This window comes from Antechinus flavipes, chromosome 1 (genome assembly GCF_016432865.1).
Source record: "Antechinus flavipes isolate AdamAnt ecotype Samford, QLD, Australia chromosome 1, AdamAnt_v2, whole genome shotgun sequence".
In the NCBI taxonomy this organism is placed as follows: Eukaryota; Metazoa; Chordata; class Mammalia; order Dasyuromorphia; family Dasyuridae; genus Antechinus; species Antechinus flavipes.
In genome coordinates this window covers 369928871-369946937 of record NC_067398.1, presented here as the reverse complement: position 1 = coordinate 369946937, position 18067 = coordinate 369928871, and positions in this window count along the sequence as shown.

Here is an 18067-nt window from a genome sequence, read left to right as displayed (position 1 = left end):
TCTTAGTTGAGTGGTTACCTTACTCCTAATGGGAAAGATACATTTACATGTATCGTCTGGATATATATATATACATACATATATATATATATATTATACACACATACATATAGATGGATACATGTATATATAATGTATATATAACTATATATTTATATATATCTATAGACATAGATATATCTTTTCTGAGTTCTATTTTATTATTTAATACTATTTTACTTGGATAACTAGTTTTATTCACTTTTCATTGCATATGTTCACTGTGGAATTAACATTTGGCAGAAAAGGTGCGTCAATCCTTGAAGATAGAGGTTGGTATACTTCTTCCACATTAAGGAATAGTAATAAGAGCAGAGCTTGAACCTAACAATTTCTGCTAGACTAACAATATTTATGGGAGGAGGTAGACATAATTCTTTTTATTTTACTACTCTTTCTCTGAGGAGAATAGAGTGATCAGCCTATCCCCCACCAAATCCTACTTTCCCTCCTGGCAAAAATCAAAATTTCCTTTGGAGAATAGCAGGAGGAGGAGACAATGGAAATAAATACTTTTTTTTTTTTAACCTCCCTTTGAGCCATGAGAACTTACATGAACAAAAAGCAAACACATCCACATAACAAAAACAAAAGGCACCAAAAAATTTGAGTAGATTTTTTTTTTAAACCACCAGCCATATTAAAGATGTTTGGTATTCACCCTAGAAGATCTCCCAAAATTTTGTACAATAAGCATTCACTGGATGAAATAATGAATAAATGAAAGTTTCTATTGTATAAATAGTTATATCAGAAAATACATCATGATCTTTAATAATGTCAACTACTTAGCATACTAATTAAGACAAAAGAAATATTGGACTATAGATTCTTTACTGAAAAAGCAGTGATTTAGCTAAAGACAAAAAAAAGTAAAATTTTTTAAATTCAGTTTTAAATTAATATTTGTGTGTGTATGAGACAACTAAATCTCTACAGAGACAATAGAGGAGTTGAGATGGGTCAACTATAATGTACCTTGGAGCACTATGAGAACTTCAACAGACTTAGAAAAATTTGGTAATTGAGAGCTGATATTAACCAAAAGATTTCTTTTGGGAAAAACAGATTTTCTAAAGTACAATGTGAAATAAATTCGGTAACCCAGAAGTCTTTTGGAATCATACAGGCTAAAATGTACTCAGAATTGAAACTACTGATAATATATTTTGCCATTAATTTTTTTTTTTACATTCTTATAATTTTACTATCAGCTAAATTTTATTCAGGAATTGTTTTCTCTTTATTTTCCTTCCTTTGACATATTCTAGTTTTTTTACAAATAGATAAAATAGGACATTTAAAAAACAAATGGCACAAATTCATGGTAGCAAGTGATAGGAATATCACAAATGGATGCAAAAGTTGAGGGAAAAGACTCTAAAGACACAATAATATAGAGAACATGGAATTTGGAATCAGGAGACTTCAAATCTTAGGTCCAAATCTTGATTCTCCACCATTTGTTACTTGTATATAACGTTAGGCGTAGTCCTTAGGCAAGTCCATTCACCTTTCTAGGCCTCAGTTTTTTCATCTAAAAAACCAAGAAATTAGACTATATTTTTAACATTTGTTCCATGAAAAATTCCTTTCATATTATTGGAACATTGAAGAACGGGTTGGGTTTTATTATCAGATTTGACAAATAGTAGTCCAGTCAGTCAACAAGCATTCATTAAGTAGTTGCTGTATGTCAGTCATGATTTCTAAGTACTGATAGTTCAAAAAGTAAAATAAATAAATAAATAACATAGTCCCTGCTCTCAATGAACTTACATTCTAATGGGACTATAAATTACAAGGAACAGCATGAGCAAAAGCATAGGAGCTAAAAGTACTAGGCAAAGAAAGGAAGGTTGGGATGAGATTGTGGAAGGCCTTAAGCATTAGGCTAAGAAAATTGTATTTTATTCAGTAGGTAATAAGGATCCATTAAAAAGCCATGAAATAGAGGGAAAAAAATAGTTACTTTAGGAAACAATTATTGATGGTGGTAATGGAGATGAGTATCAGTGATGATAATATAGAAAAGGAAAGTGATGTTGATGGCATAAAAAAAGCAAGTATATTACCTGAGACAATTTTTCCTGAGTTTCATCGTTTCATCCTATTATCTGGGAGACAAGTAGGCATTATTCTGCACAGGGACTGAACTAGAGGAAGGCCGAGGCACTGAAGGAAGAGATATGAGAAATTATCTTTTCTTGTCATCTTGGCCAGTCTAAGAGGTATGTAGTGGTATCTCAGAGTTGTCTTAATTTTCATTTCTCTGATCAATAATGATTTGGAACACCTTTTCATATGAGTAGAAATAGTTTCAATTTCTTCATCTGAAAATTGTCTATTTTTCAATTGGAGAATGGCTTGATTTCTTATAATTTAGAGTCAATTCTCTATATATTTTGGAAATGAGGCCTTTATCAGAACCTTTAACTGTAAAAAATATTTTCCCAATTTATTGCTTCCCTTCTAATCTTGTCTGCATTAGTTTTGTTTGTACAAAAGCTTTTTAACTTGATATAATCAAAATTTTCTATTTTGTGACCAATAATGATCTCTAGTTTTTCTTTGGTCACAAATTCCTTCCCTCTCCACAAGTCTGAGAGGTAAACTATCCTACGTTCTTCTAATTTATTTATAATCTCATTCTTTATGCCTAAATCATGAATCCATTTTGATCTTATCTTGGTGTATGAATGTTGGATGGGGTGTGGGAAAACTGGGATATTGATGTATTATTGATTGGAGTTGTGAATGGATCCAACCATTCTGAAGAGCAATTTGTAACTATACTCAAAAAGTTACCAAACTATGCATATCCTTTGATCCAGCAGTGTTACTATTGGACTTATATCCCAAAGAGATCTTAAAGGAGGGAAAAGGACCTGTATGTGCAAGAATGTTTATGGTAGCCCGATTTTTTATAGTGGCTAGAAACTGGAAATTGAATGGATGCACATAATTTGGAGAATGGCTAAGTAGATTATGATATATGAATGTTATGGAATATTAATGTTCTGTAAGAAATGACCAGCAGGATGAAGGAAGAGGCTTGGAGAGACTTACATGAACTGATGCTAAGTGAAATGAGCAGAACCAGGAGATCATTATATACTTCAACAACAATATTACATGAGGATCAATTCTGATGGAAGTGGCTGTCTTCAACAATGAGAGGATCCAAATAAATTCCAATTGATCAGTAATGAACAGAGCCAGCTACACCCAGAGAAAGAACACTGGGAAATGAGTGTGGACCACAACATAGCATTTGCATTTTTTCTGTTATTGTCTGTTTACATTTTTGTTTTTCTAACCAGATTATTTTTACCTTCTTTCTAAATCCAATTTTTCTTGTGCAACAAGATAACTGTATAAATATGTATACATATATTGTTTTTAACATATACTTTAACATGTTTTACATGTATGAGACTGCCTGCCATCTAGGGAAGGGTGTGGAGGGAAGGAGGGGAAAAGCTGGAACAGAAGTGTTTGCAAGGGTCAATGTTGAAAAATTATCCATACATATGTTTTGTCAACAAAAAGCTATAATAATAATAAAAGAATTGCACAAAAAAAGGAGACATGAGACATAGTGGGAAGAGAATATTAAACATGATCAAACTCTATGGATTCCCAGAATGTAAAGTGAATAGGATAACCAAATTCAAATTCAGCATATTTTTATTGAGTATCTACCATGTGAAAAGCACAATTCAAAGCACTGCAAGAGATAGAAAAATAAATTATGGAGTCCCTGATTCATTGGAGGAAGGCTAGGGCAGTACATAGTTCCAACTTGTACATAGTACAGTACAATAAATTATATTATATATGAACACATAAATGCACAGTGATGAGTTCCTGAGTAGCTAGTAAAAGCTAAACTCTTCCCTTCATAAAAACAAGGCTTCTTCCCCCCACCCCAGAAAACAATTCCTTTCTTCTATTAGAAACTTTTTTCTTTCTCAGAAACTTTCTTAAAAACTCACTTTCCTTTCATTGTATGGTTTCCTTTCAAACCTGGTGTTGTGCCTAAATAGTTATCTCTTAGTTATAGTTATAGTACTTGCTTAATAACCTCTGGGGTATTTTTTTTTTCTGTCATACATCTCAAAGGAATCTGGCTATATTTTTTTTCTTTTCCCTTTAGGGCATTTTTATATTAGTTAAATGAATAGCTTGAAACTCACAGACATAAAGCTTTGATAACTCCAACTCGAATTTGCTATGGCATCATTACATACGTTAAAATCACAGAGAAGAACTTAGAGACTGCTGAATCCAATCTCCTCATTTTACAAATGAGGAACTTGAGTTTGAAAAGGTTAAATTGTCTTACTCAGGGTCACACACAGAGCAAGAAAGTGATTGGGGTGAGTTCAATTCAGCAAAAATCCTGACTCCAAACCCAGCATTCTACACAGTAAAGTTACCTCGTTGCCTCAGATTTATAAATTCTCAGTAATTTAAGTTTCCTCTCTTCCCAATCTACTGGATGCACTCAAGTAAACAGAATTGGCACAAATCCGGATGGCTATCTGGCTTTTAATAGAATGTCACACATATAATGAGAAAACTTAAATCAATACTGCTACAAGAGATAAGAGTTCTAAAGGGGCTGGCCACTCCTTTCCACATGACAACTGGTTGGGGGAAAAAAACAAAAACACTACAGTTGTTTTCCCTTTGATCCTATCCTCCATTGGAGAAACTTGGGATGGAAGAGAGGCCGAGAGCAAGTTCTGCGGTACAGGTTCCTGATGACAAGGGAGCATAGAGGAGAATTTCCACCTCAGTCTTAGCAATGTGTGTGCCCGGAAACCAGTTGGATGCAGGCAGAGGCTGGATTGTGGCTTCCACTTTCCAGTGCTCCAAGTTTGAAGATTTCTTTTCAGAGTCCTTGTCATGATAAATTGAAAACTGTTCAGGACACAACTCAGCTCACACCATAAGGACTTTTTTTAGGCCACTATCTTATCTCTACATCTGCTATTCTTCACTCTTTTCAAGGCCAAGACCAATGAGGACTTTTACCAAGTTCTCCCCAGAGCAAACTAAACATTAGTCCAAATCAAATGCCCACAGACCTCCAGTAGAATTCATCTAGCTCCCAGACATCCAAAATTCTCATTGTTCTGCAGCAAGAAGCCATAGGAATGCTAAATACAAAAATGGGCCTCAGTATTCAAGAGGAGGAAAAGACAGTTTCTGACTGGGGAGAATGGAGAAGTCTATATGGAGAAAGTGGCACTTGATTGAGTATGATTTTATCAGTCTTTGGTGGATCCTTATTGCCAGTAGGAAAGTTTTTCGCAAAATGGTTCTATCCTCCTTTTCCAGCTTTATTGCACATTATCCCTTTAAAGAACTCTACATTCAAGTCAAATTGTCCTCCTCTATGTTCCAAAATTGGCATTCCCTTCTCTTTGCACAGATTGCACTACACCCCAGGAATGAAGTCCTTTTTCAACTCCATCTTCTAAAATTCTTGGCTTTCTTTAAGAATCAACTCAGCTACCATTTAAAAGAAATATTCTCTGATCCCTTAATAACAACTCAATGCTCTTCTTCACTTTAAATTGTCTTATATTTGCTTTTCTGTTTTTAAGTCTAATCCTCCAGTAGAATATAACTTTCTTGAAGTCAGAGACTTTTGATTTTGTTTTTGGATTTATGTAGGAGTACATTGCAAGTAAAAGACACTAAATATTTATTCTTTTATTTGATGTGAGGTATGGGGAAAAAACACATATATGTGAAGGCAGATGAGAGAAGGAAAAGTTTATAGGTTGGTGAGTGATGCAATTTATTTGGAACATTGAAGAATATGAAGGACAATAGGTATAGATTGGAAATATGATACTGAGAGATGAATTCTAGATGAAGAAGTTTATTCAGGATCCTGAAGGGTCCTGGTCAGAGCTGTTAATTCATCAGAAAATTATAACATGATATGGAAGTGTCAGAGATCCTTAATTTAATAATCCTGATTCAATTTGTTAATCAAGAGTCACCTATGAATTAAAAAAGATAGTATGTACTACATACTAAAGACTGGTGACTTTTAAAGGGGGTGCTCCAGTCAGTCTGTGATTTCTTTCAAAAACACAGGTCACACAGTCTTTCATTCACCGTGAAATTTTTAACCATATTTACCATAAATCTTCTATCAAAGAGTCTTTGAGCCTTTGTAATCTCCCACTCCAGAACTACTAATTGCCAGGGCCATACATACCAATCCTCCCCAGACAGACATGGAGACAAGCCAATGTTAAGGTGCCAAACAGTCTTTATTTATTGGTAATCTCAGCAGGGGTTAGCAGGAAGCAAGAGCAAGGGTATGTATGTCTCCATCTCTTTCTCTGCATCTCTGAATCTCTCTACATCTCTGCTTCTCTCTATTTCTCTGCGCATTCTTCTCTTATGCCTATAGCAAAGCTGGCCATTCATGTTTACTCTCCTCTGGGATTACTCCATGCCTAACCCACTCAGCACTGTGCAGGTGGATCCAAAGAAGGGAGACACCTGGAGTTAGTGCTGCATTCTAAGAAAAAATCTAGCAAGAGGACACACTCCTCGCATCTCAAGGAAACACCTGTAAGACACAACCTCCTGCCTCAGAGGCCAAACCCCCTTCTACCTCCTGGGTCCACCTTACTCTCTGACATGGCATAAATGCAATTCTCAGAAGGAAAGTCTCTAACATATCCCCCTTTCTGTTTAGCAGGGACCACTAATAAAAACAGCTTTGATATTAAAAATATAAAAATATATCTACATATAAGACATAGGCTTAGAGTTTAAAAAAAAGTACAAAGATGCAATAAAGGAGATGAGAAGGGAAGTATGTTCGAGATTTATCTGTGGCAAAGGAATGAAGGTCTCATCTTCTGTAGATACTTCAGGCTGACAAGGGGCATATAGCTGGTCCTACCCAATGGGGTCTGGACTGAAGAGGGGAAAGGAGTGACTTGTAGGCAGCAGCAGCAGCATTCTATACCAAATGTCAAGATCAGGTCTAAGGTGATTTCAGGTTGACCAAATGATTGGTATTTCTAGAATCCTTCTGAAATCCAGTGGCCTTCCCCATCGAGACCTGCAAGACATAAATATCTCCAAAGTATTAAAGTTAGACCTTGCCAATGTTCTTCCTTGTCCTTTCATAGGACCTTGTTGACGTTCTGATGCTTAAAATCCTGTTTTAAGGCTTTATTCACATCCACCCATCTGGCTCTCTAACATATACTATAGCTGTGTCACTCATGATCACAGGCAAACTTATACCCTGACCCATTTAGACATTCCTGTCTTCCCGTCTCTCAACGAGGCTGTTGAACCTTCCCTTGCAGGGCCTGGCAATCCTTACTTGTAACCTCTCCCTCAGACATCACTGATTGCCGGCATGATTAATTCCAGGCCTTCGGATGTCTCCAGCCACTGCCTCATGAAGCAGTGGTTCTTGTTCAGCATAGCACTGGACACAGGAGCTTGTGAGCTCAAACTTGAAAGACACTGGGGCCAACATTCTCACATCTTTTTATCATCTCCTCAAGGCTTGCATCCTTATCCAAGGAGAACATGGCTTTCTGGCCATGGGCCTTAGTATTCTCTCTAGCTTATTTCCCGATAAGAAGAGCAGCTGTTTCTCCTTTACCTACTAACCTCTCAACAGCCACCTGTAGAAGAACCACAAAATCAGGGAAAGGTTCTACTGCTGGAGGCTAGGAGAACCTGCAGCTCCTTAACATATGGAGAATCAACCCTGTAAGTGTTAACTGCCTCTTTCAATTCCTAAAATTTCTTCCACCTAATGGGGCCCATGGTCTTTCTTGGGGGCCATCAAATACGCCAAATCCTTGCTTCCTGGTTCCCTTCGTCTGCTGCCCTCTGTAACATACATTCTAATTCTGTCTGTAAATCTGTCTACTTCCTGCTTCTTTCCCCACTGCCTCTTCCTATGTCACATTTACTTTTGGTCACTTTATCAGTCTTAGAGTCTCCTCTCCCTTCCCATGATCGGACCAGCTGAACTCATGAAGTCCCTGGCCAATCCTGTCCCTGTTCGGGACATTTGTAACTTCCCACTCCAAGGCTACTGATTGCCAGGGTCATACATACCAATTGTCCCCAATAGACATGAAGACAAGATGATGTTAAGGTACCAAACAGCCTTTCTTTATTGGTAATCTCAGCAGGGGTTAGCAGGAAGCAAGAACAAGTGATATATTGTCTCTGCATTTCTCTATCTGCATCCCTGAATCTCTCTACATCTTAGCCTCTCTCCACATCCTTCTTTTTCGCCTATGACAAAGCTGGCCATTTATATTTGCTCTCCTCTGGGATCACCCCGGGCCTAACCCTGCACATGCAAGGGCTTTGTGCTAAGTTCTAAGGATATATAAAAAGAGTCTAAAGACTTGCCTTCAAGAAGCTTATAAACTAATGGGAAAAACAACATGTAAACAAATGTGTACAAACTATATACATAAAAAAAGGAAATAAAAGAAGGAAGGTACTAGAATCAAGTGGCGATTCTGATAGAACAGGGCTTCTTAATTTTTTTCCACTCAGGATACCTTTTCCCACAAGAAATTTTTATGTGACTCTGGGTATACAGGTATATAAAATAGGTAATGCAAATCAAACATTTACTGATAATAAATCATAAATAAATTTTTACAACAATTCCTTGATTATCAAGGAGCATCTGCAATTTTAAGGATATGGTCAAAATCATGACAACTGCCTCCCATTTTAGCCATGAAACCTTAATTAAAGATCACAAGCCCAGACTAATAATGAATAGACCTTTAAACTGGAATGACTTTGCATCCAAAAATCATGTTTGAATAAGCTAAAATAAATTATTATTTATGATAAAAAAGCAAAGCAAATTATAAAGGAACTGACTCTAGAATCTTAAAAGGAAGAAGTTTTGTTCTCATCTGGATCTCCTTCACCTCCCTCTTCCTTTTTTGGTCTGAAAAGAATCCTTCAAGTTTCATCTTCCAGTGTCTAGAGAATGTTGGATATTTCATTTTCTACTTATTGTACTATTAATTTCACTGCATCTGCTTCTTGGCAGTGTCTGCATTGGAAACTCAGGTAGAATGGACAGTTAACAGTTCTATAAAAGACTTAAGAAAAACAAAAATATATATACAATGACGGTAAGCCTCAAAGGATAAGGGGTTGCTCATTATTATCAAAAGTATAAGGATCTAAAGGTGGTAGTGAAGTAAAGAATGTCTACTTCTCTTCTAAATCCCATTTGTCTAAATCTTGAGAGGAGATAGAGTGGATTGGGATGCTATATCTTTTAGGGTTTTGGTGAGCACAAAAAAAGTGAAAGGGAGGATCATTTATAACAGCAGAAGGCACAACAGAACTGGAAGGCAGAGTAAGATAAGGACTCAGGAAATGTAGGGTTAGAATAGATGGGCATTAGGAAAAGGAGAATGTTAAACTGAGAAACTTTTTTTTTTTTTTACCTTGAGAGTTCCTGATTTTAATTTGAGTAAGAGTCACTGTCCCACATACTGATATAAAGGCAGGAAAAATTCCTAAAAAAGAGTTTATCTGGGAATTATATTATAGAATGGCAGGATTAGGATAGATGGGCATTAGGAAAAGGAAAATGTTAAACTGAGAAACTTTTTTTACCTTGAGTCCCTGATTTTAATTTGGGTAAGGGTTACTGTCCCACATACTGATATAAAGGCAGGAAAAATTCCTTAAAAAGAGTTTAACTGGGAATCATATAATAGAATGGCAGGATAACCAATGGGTGTAAAGGGGAAAGTGGATAAAGGAAAATACTAAGGTACAGGTAGGTTCTTTTATAGCAGAGAAATAACTAAGGGCGTTGACAATCATAATTTGGCTTTCTGATTGGCTACAGTAATTGTAGAGTTTGTCAATGCAAGGAATTGAACTGGGAATTCCAGTCTACTGCAATAAAAGCCTACTTAAGATAACAAAAAGGCATAATCAAAATCAAAAGGTCCTTTTAAAAAAGATAATAGTGTCAGTATTTCTCCCTGCTTACCTCTGGGAGTAGCTTGGCTTCCAGATTATTTACAATAATTCAGCTAGCTTCCAAGGACAAGGACCTCTTCAGTACTACTTACTATCACCATTTTACAGATGAGAAAACTAAGGCATGACTTGGCAAGGGTCACACAGCTTGTTGATATCTGAGGCCAGATTTGAACTGAGGTCTTTCTGACTCCAGATCTAGCACTTTAACCACTATGCCATTTAGTACCCTGGATTCATATCTTTAAAAATATCTCCATGTTTCTTAGAGAAGAAAAATTTTAAAAAAGAAATAAGTAGAAAATAGAAAACGAGTCAAAAATGAACCTTACAAATTACTGATCAATGAATAAGTCAGTTATCATTTACTAAGTACTTTACAATAAGTACTTATTTTAGTAGCTGAACAAAGAATAGATGAGAGGCAGGCAGACCCAGCAGCAGACTACTGCAGTTGTAATGTTCTCTTGTTCAGTTTCCTTGGGGTCTCTGGCCCCCACACCAGTAGCCAGGGGTTAAAGTCCAAATCCTTTATTGTCTCTTTCAAAATCTTATCTCCTTTCCTGGGGCCTGGTTAGCTTTCTTCAAGGCCTATCTCTCTCTCTGATTCTGAGAGCTTGAGCTCCTGCCTTCTTCTCTCCCCTCGAAGTCTCTCTGAATGAGTCCTGGCTGAGGCTCCTAGCTTATATGCTCTACACTGAGTATAAACCATCATTATATCACTAGGAAACCATTACTTGTTATAAGATTAAATCAATCATACTGAACCATGCTAAACTAGATAACCATTGTCTTTATCAATTCCACTTGACTTAGTACTTTGTAAGAATCCTTTGTTTCAAGTTCAGAGTTCTGACCCATAACAGTAGTAATTCAGGTTTCAGGTGCTGAGCATCTATATTAGAGTACTATAACTGTCAGAGACATATTCAAAAGATGTTGTGAAGGTGAAATTGGCTGGTCTTGGCAACAAATTGAATTAATGGAGTGAAAGATGGTAATGTTTCCTTGGAAGCCTGAGAAACTAGGAGGTTGATGCTGCCCTCTATAGTAATAGAGAATATATTCTCTATTACAGGCAGTGTTTATGAGGAAAGTAATCAGTTTGATGAGGTCCTGAATGGTGGGTGTGATAAGCCTAGAGAAACTAGAACTGATGATGAGGCTAGTGGTAGTGAAGAGATGTGAGAACTGGGGTGGGGAATCCCCCTCTGGTTGTCACAGGTCCAATGTGAAAGAATTCACAAACCCGAAATCTGTTTGTGGCAAGAAAAGGGAAGTTTATTGTTCACTAAGAAGAAGCTCTCTTAGTGGGCAAAACTCTTCAATAGCAATTTGGGAAAGGTATGTTAACAGGTCATATGGGCAAATGTTGGCCTGGGGAGCTATCTGGACTAATCAATAAAGAACCATCAGACAGAGATCTCTAATTGAATAAAATCGCTTAACTGAGAGTTTGAAGGCTTTTCCCCAGAGTCTGGGAAACTCCCTGACAGAACTTTGGGCCACCCCCAAAAGATCTCTGTTTCAATGGAGGGTGATTTGACCAAGATCTCCATGAAGCCACTTACCTTGGGAAGGGCTCATCTGGGAAAGGTATGTTTTTCCCCAGGGGAGAGCCTGAAAACCCTTTTTTTTTTTTTTTTTTTTTTACAGATTAAAGGGGACACAGTTTCAGGGTTCATCCCCATCAGAACTGATAAAATTATTCTCTAGGACCTGCAAGGAGAAGGCTCTGATAATTGAGTTCAGTTTGGTTCTGTAGTCCCACCCTCTGGAGGTAATCCAGTCAGAAATACAAATTATGTCAAGCGCCTGAAGCTAAATTTTCCCCATTAAAAACATATGGTTCATGCCTTTGCTACTGCTTTCCTCTGGGGCAGTTTGCCTCTTGGTGTTTTTACCTTTATCCCTCTTCCATGCCACACCATATCTCTCCTAATTTCACTATGTTTATCAACCCCACTTCTCCTTATAACTAACTTACTCTTTTAGGATCCTAAATGCCTTTTAGGATTTAGCTTGCCATTTAAGAGAATGCCCAAACCCCTTGGGGTGCTCCCTTTCTACTGGGTAATTATGAGTTCCACTAAGGAACGTGTCATTTATATGCTCTCCCAAATAACCCATTTTCAAAAAAACCTTCATTAGAAACTACAGTCCCCTTTAAGTTATAATTACATCTTTTTTCCTTTCTTAGCCAAATTCCTTGAAAAAGTTATCTATACTTGCTGCCTTTACTTTTCTCACTACTTAATATAGTTTCTGACCTCATCATTTAACTGAAATTGTATTCTCCAAAATTATCAATGGTTTCTTAATCACCAGATCTGCTTTTTTGTTTTCTTCAGTCTTCATCCTTCTCAACTTCTTACAATATTTGACACTATTGACCACCTTCTCCTCTTAGATACCCTCTGGGTTTTCCTGACACTACTCTCTCTGACTTTTTTTCCCTGTCTGATCACTCCTTCTCAGGCTCCTTTACTGACACATCAACCACATCATTACCTCCATCTGTAGGTGTTCCCCAAGGTTTTGCCCCAGGTCTTTTCTCTTTTTCTTCTATACTTTCTCTTATGGTAACTTCAGCACATCCTATGAGTTTAATTCTTATCACTATGCAGATGATTCTTAGATCTAAATATTCAGTCTCTCCCCTGAGCTTCAGTCTGTTATCAATTGACCAGTCAACATTTCAAACTGTCTAGGAGTCATTTTAAATTCAATATATTTAAAATTTAAAATTGAATTCATTATCATTCCCCTGAAACCAGAAGTCTTAATTTGTGAATTAAAAAAAAATATATATATATTACTATATGGTTATTTTTATAATCCTATATATTTTATTTTATGTACTTTTAAAACACCATATAAGTAAGTAAATAAATAAATGCAAAACACTAAACTAAAAACTAAGAATCAAGAAAAGTTTCAAAATTGATTTTTCAATTTTCAAAACTGATCTTTAAGTGAAGCTGAAGATTCTAAGAGGCAGATAGGATAAGAGTATATTTCAAATATTAGGGGAATGTTTGTGAAAAGGCATCCTGGCTAGAAATGAAATGCTTGAATAGTAAGGTTAATTTGCCTGGTACAGAGAGTATATGAGGTAGGGGGGAAGAAATATTTATTAAATATGGAAATATAGTCTGGAACCAAATTGTGAAGATCTTTAACTGTCTTACAGACAATAGGGAACCAGGTAAGATTGATACCAGACAAAACTTTGAACAAAGTACTAAAATGAGATTCTAAAAAAGATTCTCAGTACCAAACATGCTATGTCTCAATTTCCCTGAGTTATTATGCCCTAAATAAAATTATTATAACCCCATTCCTTTGTTCCTTTCCATTAGGACTGAGGTTTTGAAATACCCCTGAGTCATAAAACTGCAAGTGCCTTATCTCATAAGCTTGCTAAGATAATTCCCCCTTCTTTTGAGTATTGCCCCTCACCTTGCTGTCTTCTGCCCTCGACCTCCTTATCTTGACCCCCATCCTGTCAGGACTAAGTTATGATCCTTTCCTCGAATTATGGCTTGTCTGCCCACCCAGTGTCCTAACCCCTTTAACTGCCTTACCCAGGCCATATATCCTGTGTCACTAAAACAAAAACAAAAACAAAAACAAAAGAAACCCTATAAAAAGTCCTTGCCTCAATTGCTCAGGGTTGAATGATTTTTGAACATGAATCCCATTAGATCAGTTAGTCTAAACTCTCCACAATTAAAATATTAAAAACCAATTTCTGTCTTGCCTCAGTTTCTCCAGCATTACAAATGTCACATAGTAAATAATACTAATTTTAAATGAATTTTTTAAAAGAAAATTAACAAACATTTATTTTTTTCCCTGCACTGAAAAAAGAAAAACAAAACATAACAAATATGCCCAATTGGAGAGTGGCTGAAGAAGTTCTGGTATATAAAGGTAATGGAATGTTCTATAAAAAATGTTGAACAAGCTTATTTTAGAAAGCCCTGGAAAGGTTTACATGAATTGATGCTGAGTGAAACAAGCAAAACCAGGAATACATTGTACACAATAACAGCAAGAATGTTTGATGATCAGCTATGAAAGACTTGGGTCTTCTTAGTGCTTCAGTGATCAAAAGCAATCCCAACAGACTTTGGACAGAAAATGACATCTGCATCCAGAAAAAAAAATAAGACTGAATGTAAATCAACACATGCTATGTTCACTTCTTTTTTCTGTTTTTTTAAATCTCGCCCATGTTTTTCCATTTTGCTCTGATTTTTCTCTACCACCATGATTCATAAAGCATTGTGTTAAAAATAAATAAAAAATAAACTTAAAAAATATGCACAAACAAAACAAATTTCTATATTAGCCACATTAAAAAAGTCACATTCTACATGTTTAATCATTCATCTCTCCACTTAATTAAATTCCTTTAAATTGAATCTCATCTCTTACTCTCAATTTTTAAAATTTCAACATTCATACTTTGAGTACCTTAACCTTCCAATTATTCAATTTTCCTCTATTACATGATTTCTTTTTTTCATTCTATCTCCCCATTGGGGAGAGTGATCACTTTAGCTCTCACCATCTACTCAAAACTCTGCCTCCAGACTTTTGAATCCTCAAATTGTTCTCTTCGATCACAACCTACTGTTCTTCCATATCGCCTGACACCTTACTTTTTTTTAAATTATTTATTGTTAGTACACACTGCTTTATGTATCATGTTGGGAGAGAAAAATCAGAACAAAAGGGAAAAATCATAGAAGAGACGAAAAAAAAAAAAAAACCACAAAAAAGAAGTGAACATAGTATGTGATGATTTGCATTCAGTCTCCATAGTTCTTTTTCTGGATGCAGATGGAATTTTCTGTCCAAAGTCTATTGGGATTGCTTTGGATCACTGAAACTACTGAGGAGAACCAAGTCTCTCTCATAGCTGATCATTGCACATTTCTGCTACTATTGTGTACAATGTATTTTTGGTTCTGCTTGTTTTTTCTCAGCATCAGTTCATGTAAATCTTTCCAGGCCTTTCTGTATTCAGCTTGTTCATCATTTTTTATAGAACAATAATATTCCATTATTTTCATATACTAAAACTTGTTCGGTCATTCCCCAAGTGATGAATATCTGCTCTTTTTCCAATTCTTTGCTTCTACAAAAAGAGTTGCTACAAACATTTTTGCTCATGTGGGTCCCTTTTCCCTCCTTGATGATTTCCTTGGGACACAGACCCACTAATGACACTGTTGGGTCACAGGGTATGCAGTTTTATAATCCTTTGAGTACAGTTCCAAATTGCTCTTAAGAATGGTTGGATCATTTTGTAACTCCACCAACAATGCATTAGTGCCTCAATTTTCTCATATCCCCTCCAATATTTATCATTATCTTTTCTTGTCATCTTAGCTAATCTGAAAGATATAAGGTGATAAATTGCTTTAATTTACATTTCTCTAATCAACAGTGATTTAGAGCATTTTTTCATCTCTTCATCCTCCTTTAGCTTCATCTGAAAATTGTCTGTTCCTGTCCTTTGACCATTTATCAATTGGAGAATGACTTGTATTATAAATTTGACACTGTTCTTTATATATTTTAGAAATGAGATCTTTATCAGAAATACTGGCTGTAAAGATTTTTCCTTAGCTTTGTCCTTCCCTTTTAATTTTGTTTCTGTTGGTTATATTTGTGCAAAACCTTTTTAATTTAATGTAATCAAAATTGCCCATTTTACCTTTCATAATATTCTCTAGTTTTTCTTTGATCATAAATTCCTCCCTTCTTCCACTGTGGATGTGAAGTTCGGGGTAGCTCCCTGGAGGCCTCAGAATCAGCCAAAGTCAGGATAAGCAAAAGTCCTTGGTCTTTAGGGGGAGAAGTGAAGGAGATGGACAAAACTGCCAGGAGTTTTGCCAAGGGTCCTTTCTTGATTATAGAGTTCAGAATCTCCACAAATCTCCACACTTTTCCTTCTCCTGAGGCCAAGTTCTTTCCCCCCCCCCCCTTAATCCTTTTCTACAATTCTCTTAACCCCAAGCATTAAGCTAGCATTAGCTGTGAGAAAAGAAATTCCAAACATACTAATAGAGTTATTGTCCAATAGGTAATTAGCCTTAAGTGCTCGGTTGGCTGATTCAAGTGCACCTATTCAGAGTTTCAACCCTTTACATGCAGATGGCTTACTCTTGTTAAAATTTGTTCTTCATCTTTATTGTGATCTTCAATACCATAGCACCTCCTGTAATCTTGCATTGTTTATGTTTAATAAATTCTCAACCCCAGGTCTCTCCCACAATCTCCCTTCTTTAGTCTTCCCTGTCACTTAAGTCTGGAAGACATCATGAGATCACACAAACTAAGCCAACTGAAAACTTACATTATCCAGTCTCATCAGGATTCTCATGGTTGGACTACAATCAATCAAAGACTTTTAGAAGTCCATTTTAGAAGTCATCTAATCTAATCCCTCCTTTTAACAGATAAGGAGACTGTAGAAGTGTAATGGGCTGAGGCTTGAGTTGATGCACTGAGGTCCCAAGCACATGAGGCTAAATAGTAATTGGACCATACTCTATTAATATATAAGCTTGGAGAAAGAATGGCCCCTGCTCATTCTTTGTGCAAGTCCTGATGTGTTATATAGGAAATGACAATTTTGGTGGGTGGAGACAAGGGAGTGGAAAAGGAAGGGGAAGGAGAGACTGCTTGCATTGCCATTGCGATGGCTTTTCAGCTCAGATCCCCCTCTGTTAGCTGGCTTCCTGTCGCAGCTGCCCATATTGCTATAGCAATCTTTCTTGCCCATATTTCTATTGCAATCCTTATTCACCTTTTCACTTCAATCAAGATTGAAGATTTTTCCCTTAACCTGAATTCCTGACTCCAGCTGATTTTAAATACGCGGTCATTACATAGAAGGATCTTTTAAATGACTTACTCAAAGTCATATGGTTACTAAGTGTAAAAACTTACATTTAAATTGTTTCTCTGATTACAAATCTAGTGTTCTTTCCACTGCATCATGCTGCTTCTATCCCTTTATTAACTCTGATGGCTTTATTATATGCTTTACACTGCCTGTTTTAAACTTTCTCCTCTCCCTTGAATCCCTGACTGAGCTTTTACTATAATTCTTCTCTCACCCAGTAAATTACTTAGCTCCTACTTCATTAAGAAAATTAAGGCCAGTGTGAGCCCTACTTGTAAATAAGCCCAATTTCCATTCATTTTCTTCCATTAAAAAAAAAAAAAGTGTGTGACCTTTTATTTTTAAGTCAAGGATCCATTTGAAGAAAGGCAGAAGAGATAAAAGTCAGGGTAACCTGGATTCCAATCCAGCCTCTCATAATACCTGGACTGAAGGCAAGTGACTAATCCTTTTGTGTTTCTAGGCAACTGTTTTAAAATTAAAATATGGAAAATAGTTTACTCTCTTCATTTGAGTTCCTCACAGCGAGAATTTCACTAATTCTTATTGAGTATGCTTATTACATACCAGGAAGTGAATAGACTGAGAATACAAGTACAAATAACAAAAAAACTTTTATTCTGAAGAAGCTTACATTCTAATGGAAAAGACAAGTGTATATGAAGTGTGTCCATGTTTATCTATGTATAAAGCATAACTATAAAGTGAATAAATACTAATACATACAAAATAGTTAAATACAAAGTAATTTGGGAGGATACTAGTTATTGAGATCAGGAAAGGCTTTATGTTGAAGAATGTGCTTGCATAATTTTTTTTTAAGAGACCTTAAATGGTTTTGCGTTTTGTTTTGATATCAGATTCTTGTAATATCTTTCATCTATAAACATCAAAGCATTATACTATTGTAAGTTATCCCATCTACTCTTCCTCTTCCCCCCCAATCTTCCTAAGTATCCCCAGGAGAAAGTTATATATTGCTCCTATTCACACTTGAGGGGAGTAAGACCCAAACAGTGAATGACTTATTAGACTTGATACTGATTATAACTGAAA